This window comes from Rhea americana, unplaced genomic scaffold (genome assembly GCF_003343005.1).
Source record: "Rhea americana isolate MKP2758 unplaced genomic scaffold, rheAme1 scaffold_231, whole genome shotgun sequence".
Classification (NCBI taxonomy): Eukaryota; Metazoa; Chordata; class Aves; order Rheiformes; family Rheidae; genus Rhea; species Rhea americana.
In genome coordinates, this window is record NW_028186348.1 from 1244220 (window position 1) to 1262337 (window position 18118).

General features: G+C 40.7%; 1 protein-coding gene and 1 non-coding gene across 2 annotated transcripts in view; both read left to right on the forward strand.

Moving 5' to 3' along the window:
• LOC146595254 (uncharacterized) overlaps positions 1–18118 on the forward strand; it is a gene marked incomplete at its 3' end in the record, with an annotated part of 208796 nt that overhangs the window by 53522 nt on the left and 137156 nt on the right. The window lies entirely within an intron of this gene.
• TRNAK-UUU (transfer RNA lysine (anticodon UUU)) lies at positions 11699–11771 on the forward strand. The gene has a single exon. It is a non-coding gene; the product is annotated as a tRNA-Lys (tRNA).

Here is an 18118-nt window from a genome sequence, read left to right on the forward strand (position 1 = left end):
AAAAAAAAAAAAAAAAAAAAAACTAATTTCAGGTAGACCTGTACCAGATACTTGCATAGTTTCAGGGACTCTACTGAGCACAGACTTACTTGGAAACTTCAGAGTATTGTCTCTATAAAAATATACTTTGTTGTCTGCAGAAGTATGGATTCTATGGCAGGCAACTGTAACATTGCTATTACATGGTGCCATATTTGAATATAACATATTTACCTGAATAATGACTGCAGATTAAATCCACAGGTTTTGACTAAAACTAAGGAATGACTGTTATGTGCAGCTGTTTTAAAATTATGTTTATCAGATGTTCATCATCTAATCTAGCTGATGTGGCCTACCAATGTGATCTTTAAGCATGTTCCGCTGTTAGGCAAGCAAATATGTTGCGGATGTCTTAACAGTGTATTGACCTTTGGCAGTCAGTGAGTTCATGGAGTCTCAGGTTTCAATCTTCTAGTTATCAAGATCATCCTGTACAATTGAATTTTCTGTACATTAATGCTCCAGCTTTCTAAATAACAACAAAAATTATAAATGACAGTCAAACTCACCATCTCAGTGCTGGGTGAGAACTGCTTCCTTGCAAGGCTGGCTTAAGACTGTCTGTATTTAGCTAATGAGCTTCTTGTAGCATAAATTAAACCAAGCCAATACAAGAGCGGGAGCTAAAATGACAATCCTACCATGTCAGCTTAGATCTTTTAATAACTTCTATGGCAACTCATTGTACCTGAGTAACAACTCTGCAGGTAATACCAGAATACACACCTCTTCATTAAAAACTTAAGGGGGTTACTAACATCTCATTTAATATTTAATAGGCAAAACACTAAATTTATGCGACTATACATAAGGCTGTAAGAAGCCCTTAATTAAATATACATATATGAGTACTGTAGTCAATGATTATGAGTAATATAGTCAATGCTGTAAACATTTGTTCTTGCAAAAATTAACAACGTTTTGACTGAATTTATATCTTACATATATACCAACTAGGTATATCTTACCCACTTTCATAAAACACAGAACATGGTTTTCAAAACACAGCTAACTCAGGAGCTTAAGTTCACATATAAAACTTCTATTTGAAGATCTTGATTTCAGGGGAACTGAAGTAGTTGTAAATTAGTGCTTTTCTGCTCTGGTAGCCACAAGCTCTTCATTTTCTCCACAAAATGTACAGTGCTTTGGTTGAAACAACTTTTCCACTGAGACAAGGAGCATGATGGCCAGAGTCAGATTTCCTAAATTTGGACAATAAAGAAGAGCAAAAAGTTTTGTATTGTATTCCTATAATGACTTCCTTCCAAAGACCATGAAGTTGTTTCCTGATACTGAATTAATCCTCAGTGTGTGGGGCCAATCATCAGGATTGGGGGGATAGCTTTTTAAACAAAAATATATTGCATAGTGCATGTCAATGGTCAATATTCTTGGGAAAAATGCTGCAGTACCTGGGAGCAGATGACACCAGAAGATCAGAAAACAGGACCTACCCGTTTCTGTATGAAAAGCAAGTAAACTTGTGAGATTAAAGTAAGAATTGGTTCGTAGACTAGAAGATTAAAGAATTAGCCTGAAAAAACTATAAACTCAAAAATGAAATAAGGTTTGAATCAGTAATACTGATTGTGTTAGTGAAAATATTCCCTAGTGGGGAAGAAAAGTGTCAAACTATCTCCCACTGTTTCTGTGTGAAGAAGGAAAGGCATTTTACCTACAGGAGGTTTAAGAGGATATAAGGGTGGAACTGCTTACCATGCAAGTATCCGAATAATTAACTCCTCAGAAATTCTGCCTTTTAATGAGTCTATGAGAGTAATGGAAATTGGGTTTAATGGCAGTCGGGTAATTCCTGGTTAAGATGCCTATATGTGTGCACACTAGTGGGGAAGTAAACATACATATAGCACATTCTCCATCTGAAATGTTGCTGCAGGAGTTAAGTTGTCTTGGTCTTCAGTATGGGACTTCTGTTAGCAAACTAGGAAAGTGGAAGCAAATTCTGTGTCCAAATCATTGGCATTTGTGATTAATATTTGTCTCAATATACTGTAATGCCTGCCACTTTTCAGGCAACAGAGACAAATCCATGACCCACATGGCAAAGGGTGTGCACTGAAATACAGTTACAGCAACAGGTACAATTACAATATGCCCATTTATAGGCAATCTGAAAGTATATCCATTCTTTCGGAACTTTGCTTGAGAGGAGGTACTAATTTGATGTACACACTTTTAACTCCTTGCCTGCTAGGATTGTTTACAAATTGAATCCCCAGATGTGACAACATAAATTGTTTGCAGGCTATAGGCATTCCAATAAAAGTGGTAACTTACGTCTTAGAGATCTTGACCCGTTAGGAGAATTCATGTGAATGGTGACATCCAAGGGTGAAAGTACTTTTACAGACAAGAATATGAGAAAAACCCTAAAGCCCTCAGTCAGCTTTTGCATAGTCAAAGCTCATGTTGAGATCAAGATTTCCTGCAAAGTGGCCGTTGGTACTTAGTCAACAGATTACCAAATAACCAGAATTGTCACATGGCAGGCTGTGCTGCAAAGAAGTCAAGCTGCTTGGGAGTCTCGATTTTCTTTTGCCTTCCAATATGGAATCCTGCAGAGCAAGAGCAGGACTTGCTGCTGAGAAACTTCCTGTAACATTACTGAGGTCAAATAGATGGGCATATAATTACTTAGATAAACAGAGTTTCATGATTGCAATCTAGTACCACTTAAATAGTGTTCCTTAAGAAAAGGATTTCACCCTGCACACAATCTATAAATGAAGAATGAAAATTGGTATGATTAACCACACTACACAGTTAAAAATTACCAAAACCCATAGATAGCCTTAGGCTCAACTTTTGACCCCACAAGAATTATTGCCTGCATAAGTATCCTGGGAACAAGACAAGAATTTGCATGAAATTAATTTTCATTTAGAACATTTTTGTGGTTTTATGCAAAATGCAAGAAGAAGATTAAATAATAAAAAGTTTTTTGCAACACACAAGTGCTGCTGGAATAGGACAACTTTGTTCCACACAGCTCAACCGTCTGGAGCTGGAGCCTATGGAGGCATTTCAAACAAATAGCTGAAACACTTCACAGCTGAAACAGCAGCTGTCAGATCACACACATGAAAATAAAGGTGAAATACTGATGTGCTCTTGAGAAAACAGGCTGTGCCAAGATTAAAGATGGAAATTCAGGCAACACTTGCTCCAGCAGTGGACGACACCTTCACTGAGCCAGTTTTCTACAGTAATGCTAATAGGCAGGGGCTATTTAGTAACGGGTTACTCTTGTAAATCTACTATGGTAGGCTTGCTGCAGACTTTCACACAATGCTTGCATTTCTGCAGTGGCAAACTGAAAACAACATTTTTGAGTGAAATGCAACCTGGCTGTACACGTGACCTGCCTGAAAGAACCAGACAGGTTTCTTTCCTCTTTGGTGAGGCCTCACAGACCTTTTGCTTCTCTGTTACTAACAAGCTCTCTTGTTAAAAACAGAGTTATGTGGCCACAGAGGGACTGGGATAAGCCTGATCTGCAGAGCCTAACTCTCCCTACCGTTTAGGATCTAAAATTTTGAGTAAACAACTCTGTGATCAAGCTTAGAATCTAAGCTGCTCGTTTTAAGCCTAGCTTCAACAAATCTGTTTATACCAGCTGAACACCAAGCCCTGTGTATTCACGAGGCATACCAAAGTGGTCCTATGCAGTAATTTAAGGACCAAATAGCTAGTTATGTGAAAAAATTAAGGTTTCAGTGACCATTCTTTGAAAAACAGACTAAGCAACAACAACAGTTTGATTCATTGTCAGCTGGGAATTCAAAAATTAACAAATTGAGATGTGTTTAGAATTGATATTTCTGCAGTTCTGAGTAGGGGAAAAAAGCCTTTCAGTTCACAGAATGTTCCTTTTTAATGGGGAGAAGCTTCCATTTACATAAGGATTGAATTCTTGTTTGCAATGTCAAATTCTAGCTTAAATATATTCCAGTTTTTACTTTGACATTTAAATGGTAAATGTATGCCATTAAATGTTTTTGGGGACACACTTTACACATTCTTCATGGGAATTAAGTTCCATGATATGAAAGTGTTAGGGATCTCTGTGATAAAAAAAAGGTAAAAAAATGACAGGCAGATAAACCGTGATTGGGATATCGAACCAAATATAAGGAGGATCCTATCTTTTGAAAGTCAGCTATAACATTGTCTAATAATGCGATCCCTCAGTCTTTAACGGGAACTGTCCCCTCTGTAGGTTTAGCTCGGGGCTTGCCTACTGCCCTGGTTACTCAGGGTAGGTAGGTCTTATGCTGACATTCACTGCATCGGTAACTCTCAACCAGTGAAGAGAACTGGAATGCCCTTGAAAGCATTAGCAGGCTGAAATAATCATGGCTAAATGGATAAAAAAGTGTCTGGGGTCCATACTATTCTCTCATCAAGCACAAAGTTATTCTAGAATACTCACGGTTAATACAGGCTTTCAGCTGGTATCAGATACCACATTGCTATAGCTTATGATACCTATTATCAGATAAGGTTTGTCTGTATTGCAGTTCTGGTAGGTGATTGCACTCTATGTAAATGCATCTGACAGTAACTTTAAACTTCTCTTCCTGTGTAAGCTCATTCAACTCTATACACTGTTGTTTCAACTCTCCCCATCAATGCTAATAACGTTTTAGTTGATTCTGGGTCTCAGTTAAACAACTGCCATCATGTGCTGGAGGTTGACTCTAACAACATCCTTTAATGTTAAAGATTCTTTACAGCTCATAACATTATCATCCTGTTTCAAAACAGTTAGCTTTAAATATTTCTAATGAATTCAGATGAAGACAACTATTTCTTCTGAGGGAATGTCTATGCAGGAATCGCAGGTAATGCAGTAACACCTCAGCTAGCTTTGCTGCTGCAGTAACGTGGAACAACATGGGGGCTGGTGTCACAGCACAGTCTGCTTTGGCTTCTGGGAAGCAAGCAAGCACTGAGCCTGCATGGAGCTATTGCTACCACGCCTGTACTGTTGTCCAGCTTGGTAACTTCTGCTTTGGCTCCTGTCTGCAAGTGTTGCAACAAAACTTTGCCTGAATTTTGAAATGAACATCTCCGAAGTCAGCTGTGTGGGGAGATTATTTTATTTTATTTTATTTTATTTTATTGTTATGAAGGAAACAGCTAGCTGATTTATTTGAAGACACATATAAGTGCTACCGTAATCCATTTTTGGTCATCTTCAGAAAATCAGATCTATCTAATTGTCTTTCATTTACATATAAAATAGCTTTCTGATCCAGAAGATAAATTTAATAATCCTGCAGTTCATATCATGTGCTTCCCGAATGAAAATGGAAATAATTTAAAAATTCACATCAAAAAAAGCCATTTTATACCACTGTAATAATATACCTATAATAATATCTGTATATGCAGTATGTATGTGCTACACAACCATTATCCAGCATTTCAACAAAAGAAGGTTCAAAGGACTTTCCAAATTGCATCTATAAGTGGAAAAGCCGGTGGTGTGGTGTTGTGGTACCAAAACAGAGCACTGATACTGCCGAGCTTTGCAGTTATGTTCATACTCCAACTTTTGGGGGGAGGGTTCTGAATTTTCTCTCAGCAGAGCATTGGTTGTATCACGATGTTTCAAGAATCAGTCAGAAGCTTACAAAATCTTGTGCCTCTCCCTCTTCTCCTCCTTCCCTCACTCAGCATCCAGATACAACAGAAAACAGACAAAACAGTCTCACATAGAAATAAGATCTGCTTCCTCAGCTTTTTTTTGTCCCGCTGGCAAGAGTTCAGCTCTGCCCATTGCATTCTGCCCGCTCGGCAGGTTCAGCAGGATACAGCAGTCTCTTTGCTGTAGCTCTGTTTTGTTCAGTTTTATTCTGCTGATGGGGTAGCTGTATCTCACTGCTGGGTGAAATCAGTCTTGTGCATCTTCTTTGCTCTTGGGTGTGAGATGGAAAAGTAACTTCTGCACAGAAGATTCTGAAAAGAGGGAAGGAAGCCAAAGTCAGCTTGAACAATGTACTCTCAGACATCTTCTTTCCCATGAAGAGATAATTTAAGACCCTTGCCAAGATACTTATCCTTCTACCATTGCACCTGGCCCCTCTCTATTAAGGGTGTCATCCGGCAAGTGGTAAGAACATGGGCCTTCACACCCTGCTTCTGGAGTGCTGTTTCTCACTTGCTATTGCTGGTTTGAGTTTGTCAGTTGTTTATTATTCAGGCACCAATACCTAATATCAGAGTTCTGTGCAAGAAAGCCTGACAGAACTGGAATAGTTATTGTTTGGAGTATCTTAAGCTTTTTCTAATGACTTTGTTTTATTATTTTATTTATGTTATATTTATATTATATTTTATTTGTCATTTCTTTCTGAATCGCTGTGGCCTTTGTTTCTCTGCAACGCTTCCTGAAATAGGCCAACTTCTGCTTTACTTACTGCCTGTTTATCAACATCATGATGAAGGCATTTATGGAAAGCAATTTGTATTTGATCTTGCTGTGCCATTCATAGCTTTCCCAAGGCTGGGAGTTTCCATGACAACTAATTAATAACGATTAGTTTTTCTTATGGAGCATAAGACTGAAGTACATCTTGTTTTGCAATGTAGATAATCTGCAGATCTGTTTTTGGAGACTTGGGCTTGTCAAACAGGTACTACGGGCAATCTGTTCTGATTTATCAGCCAGACTTGGAAGGCCGTTACGGGTGAAGACCTTTTTTATAGCTTTTATTCTCCCAGTCCACTGGCTCATTTGTTGACTTGTTTTTATTAGATGAAAATTTCTTAGCCACTTTTGGTTTGGAGGACATAGGAGGAAACCACACTTTTTAGCTTTCGCTAACTTTTTACAATCAGCCAAAGCACAAAGTAGCTGTACAGATCGCTACACCCTGTAGAATCATAGAATCAGTAAGGTTGGAAGGGACCTCTGGAGATCATCTAGTCCAACCTCCCCACTCAGCAGGGTCACCTAGAGCATGTTAGAGAGGGTTGCATCCAGGCGGGCCTTGAAGATCTCCAGAGAAGGAGACTCCACAACCTCACCGGGCAACCTGGTCCAGTGCTCCGTCACTCTCACAGGGAAGAAATTCCCCCTCACAGTCAGGCAGAACTGCCTGTGCTTCAATTTCTGCCCGTTGCCTCCTGTCCTGTCACACGGGGCAACTGAAAAGAGTTTGTCCTCGTCCCCTTGATTCCCTCCCTTCAGGTACTTGCACACATTGATCAGATCCCCCCTCAGTCTTCTCTTCCCCAGGCTGAAGAGGCCCAGCTCTCGCAGCCGTTCCTCCTAGGGCAGGTGCTCCAGCCCTCTGATCATCTGTGTGGCCCTATGCTGGAGTCTCTCTAGTAGCTCCATGTCTCTCTTGTCCTGGGGAGCCCAGAACTGGACACAGTACTGGAGATGAGGCCTCCCCAGGGCTGAGCAGAGGGGCAGGATCACCTCCCTCAACCTGCTGGCAACAGTCTTCCCAATGCATCCCAGGAGACCATTGGCCTTCCTGGCCACAAGGGCACATTGCTGGCTCATGGTCAACTTGTTGTCCACCAGCACTCCCAGGTCCTTCTCTGCAGAGCTGCTCTCTGGAAGGTCAGCCCCCTTTGTTTAAACAAAGGTGGATTCCATATCATAAATGGGATGCACTGAAAAAGAGCTACCACTGGAAATTCCAAAACAAGGTGTCTTTTGACCTACCAGATACATTTCTGTACTAAGGAACAAATACTTGTTTTCATACTTAACCTTTTCTTAACTGAGGAGTTGCTAATAATGCTGTTATTTTCTATGTATACAAGAAGGAGAGACAGAGGCATAAAAACTGTCATTGATTCTTACAGATTTTTATTATCCACTGCACTTGGGCAACTTCTGCTGTATGCCTCAACTATGCTTAGATGACGCTTGATAGAACTACAGCCCAATTATTTTGGTTTAAGGAAAATTTTGGTTTTGGAAAATCTGGTGATATGGTATACATTTAATTTTACTTAGGTATTTATCCGACCACCCTGAAAATCAAATGTTTGCTGAAACAAAAGGAACTGTAGATGAAATCAAAGATGATGTCTTTCTATAACCTGAGTATATAAGGTTTACAGCCATGTATTTCTTGTCTTTCTGCACCAAAAAGCAGAAAAAATAAAAGTGACAGTCCTGTCTTAAGTTTTCTTGTTAAGCTCCCTTTCCATCTGTACCACATTTCCTTTTTGAATCAGAGTGAAGTACTGCTTCACAGCCACGGAGGTTACTTCAGTCCCATGTTAACCTCTGAGAAAATTCTCCCAGTATTAATGATTTAAAGCTGCATAACTTGTAGCACTCTACTGACCGCTTAAGAATTGCACTTCAGGAAAATGCCCTGTTTTGCCTTGACTTTTGTACCTTCTTATGGTGCAAAGCAATTCCACAAGTGAAATCCTTTTTACTGCTGACATTTGGTTACAGGCCTGTTAGTGTGGGTGGGTCTTTCAGCTAGCCATCAGATATGAGAAGTTTTCTGATGTGCTCTCAGTGGATTGAGCTCCACTTTGTCTATCATAAACCCTCTAGTAAAAAGCCAGTCTATTCTAAGATACAAAAACATATCTCTTGAACGGATGTCTTTTATCCTTCCTTCAGTGCGGCAGGTTCCCTCGCTAGGCTTGCGTGCAATAAGCAAGGCTTGACTGACAAAACAATTTTCTGTGGGGTCTCTCTGTAGCTATTCAGTGCTGCATCCCATTTGCATGACCTGTGCCAAGTGCTTTTGGTGCCCTGGGAATGAGGACCATGCTCTTGAAAGCTGAGAAATGAGCCAAGACCACCCACATTTAGGAGGACACGTGCATTTGTAAAATGAAAATTCACTGATGTACATAACTCTCCTGAAGAGAGGTAACATGCAATCCACGAGGGCCAAATGACAATAGTGTTAACCTCAGCCTGACAGAATAGAAAATCAGACTGTCGTAAATCTGTGGTGTATCATGTCATATAACTGTAGCAAGAAGGTCTGACTCTTGCCAAATTCTCAGCATCTGCTTTTCAACAGATAAATCTAGCCGGCTTTTTCTTGCATTGGTATTTAGAGTAAACGAGTGAGAAATTGAGGATTAGCCTGAGTTGCATTTCTACAGATCTTCGTGACTTGACTGTACTCTAGAGGGCCAACAGTTGAGAAGGTCTCCTTCAAGAATTGTTCTGGCTCTGGATTTTGTTCCCCATACCTTTTGCAGAAGAGGAGGCCAATTTGTTTCCAGGGGGCTATCATCTTCGATGTCTCTGAGCCAGCAGGGAGGATGCCATGAAGAACAGCTGCCCATCAGCATCATAGGCACACAGGCCAGCTAAAATTATACCAGCCACAGAGCTGAGCTACTTTACAACCAACCCTGTGCGTGGCAAGGCAATAATAATTTAAATAATTTAATTTAATTTAATAATTTAAAGACACTTTCATTACCCAAATGCAACTTGGATGAGCTGTAACTCAGAGTTTGCCTTGTTCCTTGTTGCCTGAATAACATCTCTGAAATCCCTAACTAGTCCGGTAAAATCTTGAATATTTGCACGCCTTGCAAGAAGAATTAGGTGTTAATGCAGAACAGAACTATCCTAGACAGAATTTGACCCACTGGATAGGTAAAACCACATTTGAGGCATTCTGCTGCAATTTATGCTGTATGAGTCTGTGTCGGTGAACCATACTTGTTCTGGTTTTCTGGCACTGGAACTGGGCTGATAGTTTGTAAGGTGTCACTTGAAATACCGGAATTCTGCTTTTGCTTGACAGCAGACATGACTGTTACCCTCCTGTTCCTTCCTCTCATTTTCTGTTTCCACTTTGACACATCTGCGTGTGCTGAGAGCCAACTCCCCCCACTCTTGTTAACTCCTGGAGTTTTATACTTCAAAGGAAATGACACTACTGCTTCATCCAAAGAACTGTGTGAACTGGGATCTCCGTGCAAAAGCCGACACTAGTGTAAATGAAACCGACTTCCTGGGTAAATGTAGCATGAATGAAATGTTTTTGTTGGACAAGATTCCTTCCACTACTGAACTAATGAGATTATTCCCGATATTTTGTACTAAAAATCTTACGGAATTAGAAGTTTTGCATCAGATTATCTGGAAAAGGAGACTTTACCTCATTTCCTAGATGGGTGAAAATGTTTGTTCTGCCTTTTCTTATGATGAGAAATAACTTCCTCTCCTTTAAGAGGTTTTAGCCTGTGGAATTGGAATGTATGCTCCCTCTGTGTACAGGGGTCTTTTTTCAAGCGGATCAACTTCTCAAACAAGAATGAACATACAGTCGGGCATGAGGGGCCAACGCTGCGCTGGATTAAAAAAAGCATTTGTAGGCACAAGTCACTTTCCGGCGAGATGAATATGATGGCATGAACTCTGGCCAGAATGTATTAAGAAGGAACAATTTCTCCTGCTGGCATGTTCAGACATTTCACATACAGTTTTCAGAAGAGGCTGTATTTTTAATAGTAAGAGGTTAATAGATTACATTTCTATGCTCAGTTCATTCTAAACTTGAATTTATTAACAGTCTAGAACGTTTAGTGTCAGCATGGATTATTGCCTTGTATGCATCCTGCAACTTAGATACCATCTTGCCATTCAGAATTACCTGCGGTTCAAAACAAGTCCTCAGGTAACCTAAGTCCTCAGGTAACACCTTCCTCGCTGGGGGACAGCGAGAAATGAGAGGCAGAACTATTTGGAGTAGGCCGTGTCCTTTGTGGGCACAGGAGCTAGACAGGTGAGAGAGCAGCAGGAGCTGTGGTCCAGAAGGGGCTTTGGAATAAAACTTCTTATTATTATCAACACTTGCACAGCATTGCTAAATCTAAATGATGTTTTTATCATGTTTAAGCATGTATTTATCATGTTTAAAATCATGAGAGGTTTTGCAGATTTTCCCAGGTAATATCTGTGGAAGTTTGACATGACAGCAAATTTTCTGTCTCAGTGGTTTTTCTGAAAGAAACTTTTAATTATGGCAGTAGAATAACCTTTGCTCTCTGAGAACAATATTCATCTTATTACAGTCATCCTCATAAATAAGGCTTTTAAGAAGGAAAAATTGTTTGAGTTCTAGACTTCTACTTCTGTATCAATAGGAATCTTTTTGCCCCCAGAGTAAGTGGAACAGAACACAAGGCTGCATTCTTCTAAACCAGGATCCTAAACCCTGTTGAAGCCAGAATTCAGCCGTGGAAATAAGTGAACCTTTTCAGATCTTCCCAGCCTTTGATACAGAAATACAATATTATTTTGTAATTATTCCTAAATTTACAGGGCTTGTCTTGAGTCACTCATGAGCACTGGAAACTTCCCCATGAGCAGATTATGCTATACCTTTAATATTACTATATTATACTATACTATACTATAGCATACTATGCCTTTAGTACTATCTGGTTGTCTTTCTTGTTTGCTGTTTGCTGCCACAGTGAAGGCTGGTTGTTTCCCAAATGGTCAGAGCAGAAGTGGTGCATCATGTAAATTTAAGCTGATGTCAAGGGAATTATTTTTATCATGTTAGAGAAAAAGGCCCCAGACACTGGGGAAGGGAAAATTTCAAAACTATAAGAGGTTATGGGAAGACTCTGAAATTTACATTTAACATTAAAATGAGACAGAAAAGCCTGGATAGCTCAGTTGGGAGAGCATCAGACTTTTAATCTGAGGGTCCAGGGTTCAAGCCCCTGTTCAGGCAATAGTCTTGCTGTTTGCTGCTCAGATGGGAGCAACTTCACCAGTTTTGGCTGTTGATGGTTACTGAAATGAGTCTAAATTGCATAAATGTCAGCTACCCTGCCACATTTTGAGTGGGAAAGAATGGTGAAACTCCTTATTGTCTCTGTATGAAGAAAACTCTGATTGCAAATGTTTCAGAAACTGGATTGTTCAATTGTGTTCTTTAGGTGCCTCATTTTCCAAACTTCTTTCTCTTCTTGTCTCTGCATAGCAGAGCACAAATTTCTATCAGAGACATCTTTTGTATCTGTTTATGATTAAGCATATCCCTGCATAAGATGCCAGTAGAGTATTTTCATCTATGTGAAGCCCCTCTGGGTTAAAATGTAGTGGGGATTTTACCTGAAATAAAGTAGTTATATTTGTTTTATGTCCAGGCAATTCTCTGAAATGAGAAAATGCAGTTTTCCATCAGTGCATTTTGTTCTCTTGCAAAAAATGTGTTGAGTTGCTGCTCTGACTTTCTGAGCCTTGGTTACTTCTCCTAGGAACAGTGTTGGAAATTGATGGTTCCTAAAACAAATAATTTAGAGATAGGTCTATAGAGGAGACAGCACACATGCTGGAATTTGACATTGCAATTTGCATGTCATGAGTATTCTTTTCAGGGCTGAAAGTCTCATGTTTGCTTTGCTGGCTCTCTGAGCTGGAGGCATGTTACTCATTCCCGTCAGAGAATCCTCACAACCATTTTATCATGATACTGAATCTAAACTAGTATGTCCTGACTCATAACATAGGTGGATCAAATGCACAACTATCTGCACCAAACTGTGTGATGTGCACTAACTTCCCTAGAAAGTTTGGTGCCAGAATGTGTAAGTTAGCTAACAGGAAGCACTGAGAAGAGGGTTATATCTGAAATCCCTTCCCTTCTACAATTTGAAGACAAGAGTGAAAGAATGTGAAGTTTCTATTACTTAATCTTTGGATTACTCCTCTGAACCGTTTGGAGTTTACAATCAAAAATCAGACAGTAGCAGAATGTCTGCCACAGGGAAACAATCAGTAGGAGCTGATATCGCATCTTTGAATGTAGCAGTTGGCTGCATTTTTGGTGGAACTGGTCTGTTAGTGTTAGCCTTTTGCAGCTGTCTTTCTTGCTCCATTCTTGTTGCCAGGAGTAGAGCTGGAGGTCTTTTAGAATAGGAAAATGGGATTTTCACAGCAAGGTGTTCTTAGTGTAGCCTCTGTGGTTTTGGAATGATCCATATGTCTATTCAGGGCTGATTCATGAAATAAAGGAGGTGGAAGGGTGGGCCTGTGTCCCACCCTTCTGTTACGGTTTTAGCTGGTGGTTAATGAATCGGTTTCAGAAAAAAATTAGCTGTTTCTGTGTAATCATAGCAGTAAATATTGGACAGGGAATGAATCTGGATGTTGCTTCAATAGGCTGCTGCAATGTCTCTTTGATTGATGAAGGTTGCCAGGGTGTGTTGGAGCCATCTACAGTCTACAGCAGTTGAAATGTAGTGATCCTTGCCTTTATAAGAAACAGACTCCCAATCAAATGGTATTTAAGAAGTATGCAGGAAAACTGAAGTATTTATAGGGTAGTGGAAGTATCCACCATTTCCCACATATAATCCTTTGAGTTTTTTTTGTGTAGCCTATACTTTTAAATACACAATGAGGAAGATAGACAGCTAATGCCTTTCTACCTTGGAAGATGTAGTAAAAATAGATAATGCAAGATAGGTACAATAATAACAAGCTGGCAGAGCTGTATATCACAAGAAACATGTAGTTCTCAGGGCTTTTCTCTATAGCAAAGCCACAAGCTGATAAACTTCATGGGTATGTCCATTTCTGCCAAGCAACACAACAGGCAGAAATAAATCCTACCTGAAATCCTTGTGGAACAGCATCCCACATGGCAACAGTCCAGACATGGTTAATCAAGTAGACAATTATCACCATAGTGCTGATCAAGCAGCTGATTTAAATCAGATGCTATGGAAGTTTAGTAGTAAGCTAAAATTCTGGGTTTGGTCTCAGAACTTAGAGAAGCTATGAAAGGAGAAAAGTATGGAGGTGATCCAGGGGAGCAGCAAGGGAAAGGAGGCCCACTCTTCAGCAGCTCTGGTTTGAGTTCAGAGCAAGAGGTTCTTTTACATTGCCTTCATTGTGAAAGAGGAAACAGTGGTTTTAGCAGGGCTTATGAGCCCATTTCTGAGAACAGAACGCAAGGATTATGTTTGAACTTTTGATTACCTGTGCACCGAAAGTTGTGAATAACAAAAGAAGTTGAAGTAGTTCTATACTGATTTTGGCTGCAGAGGAGAGCCTAGAGTTGTGATGGAGCCCTGCAGCCCCAGGACAGGTATCATATGCATACGGTTTACCTTGGAACTCCCAACTCCCCCAGGTTGTCTAAAGAAGTGTTTTGATTACTTTATGACTTACTCCTGCCATCTGCAGCCACAAAGGTCTGCCACAGCAAGCCTAGTGCAAGAAGAGGGCAAAGCTGCGTTTGGCTATGAGCATATTTTGTTTGAGATTTTTCTATAGTTATAAAAAAAATATTCAGTGAGCTGATAAATTTCTGGAGAGCAACGACTATGTGGACTGCTCAGGAGTGTTTTTATTGGGAGACCCACAAAATAACTGCATATATCAAACATATGGAGAAAATGTGTTCTGGGGTAGTGTTGCATAATAATACATGTTTTTACATGCTGTATTTTGATTTAATTTGTGGTTTACAGGATTATTAGTTTTGTGTCAAATTTCAGGTTCAAGACCAATGCACTTTACCTGGAGCTGAGTGGTTCAGCAAGTGAAATTCTGCCAGACCATTTGTATTATGTACAGATCCAGTCCAAAGCTGTTTATTTCATGCCAGGCCGCTTCCTAGGCCTTCTAGTATGACAGAAAACCTGACCTTTAAACTCTTGCTATGAATCAAGGTTCAGAGAGATGTTCATTATCTTTCAAGTAAAGTAGACACCAAACCCCTCTATCAGTACTGACCAAGGAAGTCTGGCTCCCTGCCTTCCTTAGGCAGCTTTCTATCCCCCAGGATGGAATAATATGAATTAAGATCTCCCATTTTGAGAGCAGTGGGACTTGAGAGTATACTTGTACTCCAGAAGTAAAGCTGTGCGGTGGCTGCTCTGGACAAGTTAACTGCTGAAGCCAATACCAGCTCATCATCTCTCCCAGGAGGCAGCTCTAATTAGCATGATGCAGCTTCCAACTAACATAGGTTCTTGGGGCCTGAGTTAGCATCTCCATGTTTCATTGTTGTTGTGCAGATACATTAGCCTGCTTAGGACTTCCTAACCTGGTGTCAGCACCATATAGGGTAGGCATGTCCACAGTGACAAGCTCTACTATGGACCTCTTGTTCAGTCCTCTTTTCCAGGCTTGGAGAATATTGCAGTCCTCTCTCATAAACTTTGTAGATTTGTCAGCAGATGTGTTTCTCTGTATGATGTCCTTGACCACCAGAGCTAAGAGAATTTTGCAATTTTGTGTACCATTCCCTTTCCCCAATGGGCTGATCCCATCCCACACTTTCAGTATGAACCTTTCTATGCTTAGAGGAAAATCCTACCTGCCTGTGGAGTTGGGTAACTATGCTTCTTTCTCTGCCCTCTGAAATATAGTGGGAGCTTCTTGAAAACAATTTGCTATAGACAGGGTTTTCACCTGAGTTTGTGATTCTGTTGCTTCATGCAGGTATGTGTTTGTACTGCTAGTTGATACAGTACTAACACTGATAAAAGTTAGGTCTAAATAGATGAGACAAAAGATGGGAAAGAGGAAGTTCAAGTATCTGGCTTCCTTGTAGACCAAGAGCCTTAACATCTGTAAGAGCCTCCAGTGCTTGCTGAAGTGCAATGAAAAGCTGACGCTCCTCCTCAATATGAAGAAAGCTAGGAGATTACTAGCTGGAAAGGAAACTCTTCTTCTGAGGAATGGCAGCTGAGCGTGGACTGAAAGGTGTTGTGCTTCTCTGCAGGGGAGCAAAAAAGAAACATGAGATGACCTAGTAGGAGACAGCCTAGGGATAAAGAAAGTCAGGGCATTTAGGGATGGACTGGTCAGGCTAGGTCCAGAGAGCCTGAAGTAGCTGCAAGGCTAAAAGGAAGTTGTGAGATAAGGAGGCTAAAGAAAGGCCCGAGTGCTTGATGCATTGGAAGGCTCTCTTCCTTCTGAGTATCTTCGCATGCCCTGGAGATCTGCTGTCTCTGTGTGGGTGGAGGACTTGATTTAGAAAGCTTGTTCTTCCCCTACGAAGGGAGGAACTGCCAGTTTGAATTGCCCTAATTGAATTGCCTAAGGAAGCAGGCTTTTACTCTGGAGGTTGAGGCTCAGGTTCACCTGGAACAAGTTGGAGTAGGCTAAGGGAAGACTGGCTTTTGTGCTTTCCCAGGCGTCAGAATGCTTATCCCAGGTGGAGGAGCCTTGCAGTGCTGCAGCTTTGGTAGAGCCCTCAGCTTGGGTACATCTGGGTTCTCTGGTAGACAGGGATACTCACTGCACCCAGGAGACTTACCTGATCTGACTGAAACTCTTGTTTAACTGCTCAGTTTCTTTGCACATTGGGATATAATTTTTTTTTAATGTCCAGCATGATGGATGAGGCCCCTGAGCAAGAGTGGTCCTCTCTCTGACAGACAAGCTTAGAGTCAGTGTACTCAGCTGTGCAGTGGTGGAGGAAAACGGGGAGCAAGCAACTTCAAAGTCCTGCTGAACCCCAATAATTCAAAAGCAGAAATAGAACTGGACTTTTCTGTATTGATCTCCATGCTCCAGACACTGCTTACTCTCCTTTAAGCAGTTTTGTCAACTTTCTGAACAGACAATATTAATAAAGGAAGGACTAGCAGTCTCTCTGTAGGTACTCTCAGCTAGCAGGAGGCTCTCAAGTGTAAAGGTCTGGCCTGTTATGAGCTGGGCCTGAGAGTTACAGGCCCTTTTCATATTAATGGTTTGCTTCCTTTTCATTTTTCATTGTAGAAATCAGGTGAGGATGAGGAAGTCTCTCAGCAGGAAAATGCAGCATGCATGTTACTAAGCCTGGAAGATTCTCCAAACGTTTAGATTCCTGTTCTATAAATTCCAAATATACATCCAGATGCTGGGAATTGCTTATTTAAGCAATTCAAGCAATCTCTTATGTCTAAATTTCTGGGCTGGTGACCTTGCAAAATAGTTGAGCATGAATTTCTGGTATGTCTTGGGCTAGCTACACCCAAGGGGGGAGCAATGGAAACTGGGCTGCACACTCATTTCTCTGGTTTTCCTCAGATCATCCAGGAAGGGAATTTTGAAAAGGTTCTGAGTGCAGATGGGTTTAAAATTGAGAATGGATTTTCCTTTCTGTAATACACAGTTCTACAACAAACAGGTACAGTGTTGCTGTGTCAGAAAAAGCTGGTTCCCAATCTCTGTTTATCATAAATCCACTACAAGAACCATCAGGGTTGGCGGATGGAAGAGAATACTCTCCTGAGCAGGAGATCATTGTGGCTGGGCTCCCCCTGCTGATCACTGGGACTCTCTGCACCGGACTGCTGCCACCAGCCCCAGTCACTGAAAGAGCTTGTACAGAAACATCAGTGGTCAGTGATCAAATACTTGTTTGTAGCTGTTTTCTTGTGAAAAAATTAAAAATAATGCCAGAAAGGAAAGCTGTGTTCTTCTCATCCCTGAGTTGTAAATTTGACTGGTTTTTAGGATTCTCATTTGTGTGAGTGATGCAAATAAGGAGTAGTTTCTGAAGATAAGGTGTGACCAATACCTACTAATGAAATTTATATGTAGTACAGTAGTCGTTCCTGAAGTTGCCTGGGCTTTGGCTGTTAATGGTCAGTCATTTGAATGATGTCTCTGGGACTCTCCCACCGAACACGGGCAGAGAAGCAAAGCTGAGGTCTGTATATCTTGTAGCAGAGGTCACTGCCTTTCGTTAATGCTGCTGTCTACTAACTTTGTCTGGTGTTAGCAGCACTATAATTAAATATCTATTTGCCTCAGTAAGTGTACATAGTGTATTTCGTGCTATATAAAAAGGTAGTAAAGGAGGAATTTGTAATTCTTGCTACTGTGCTTTTGCCAAAAGAGTCAAACCGTTCCTAACGGTTCTCTAGCACTGCCACGTTGAATCCGTTCGTAGAGAACTTGGTGAGCTGCCATCTGCCCTTTGCATTACAGCTCAGGGTTTGTGCCTCTTCATATGTGGCGAAGTTTCCGCTTTCCTTTCTCACCAGGCCTCCTCTTTAGTTGTTTCTGAATAAGGTGTCAGGAGTCAGGGTGGATTATAGAGGTTTGGAGGCTGTGTAAATTAGATCGACG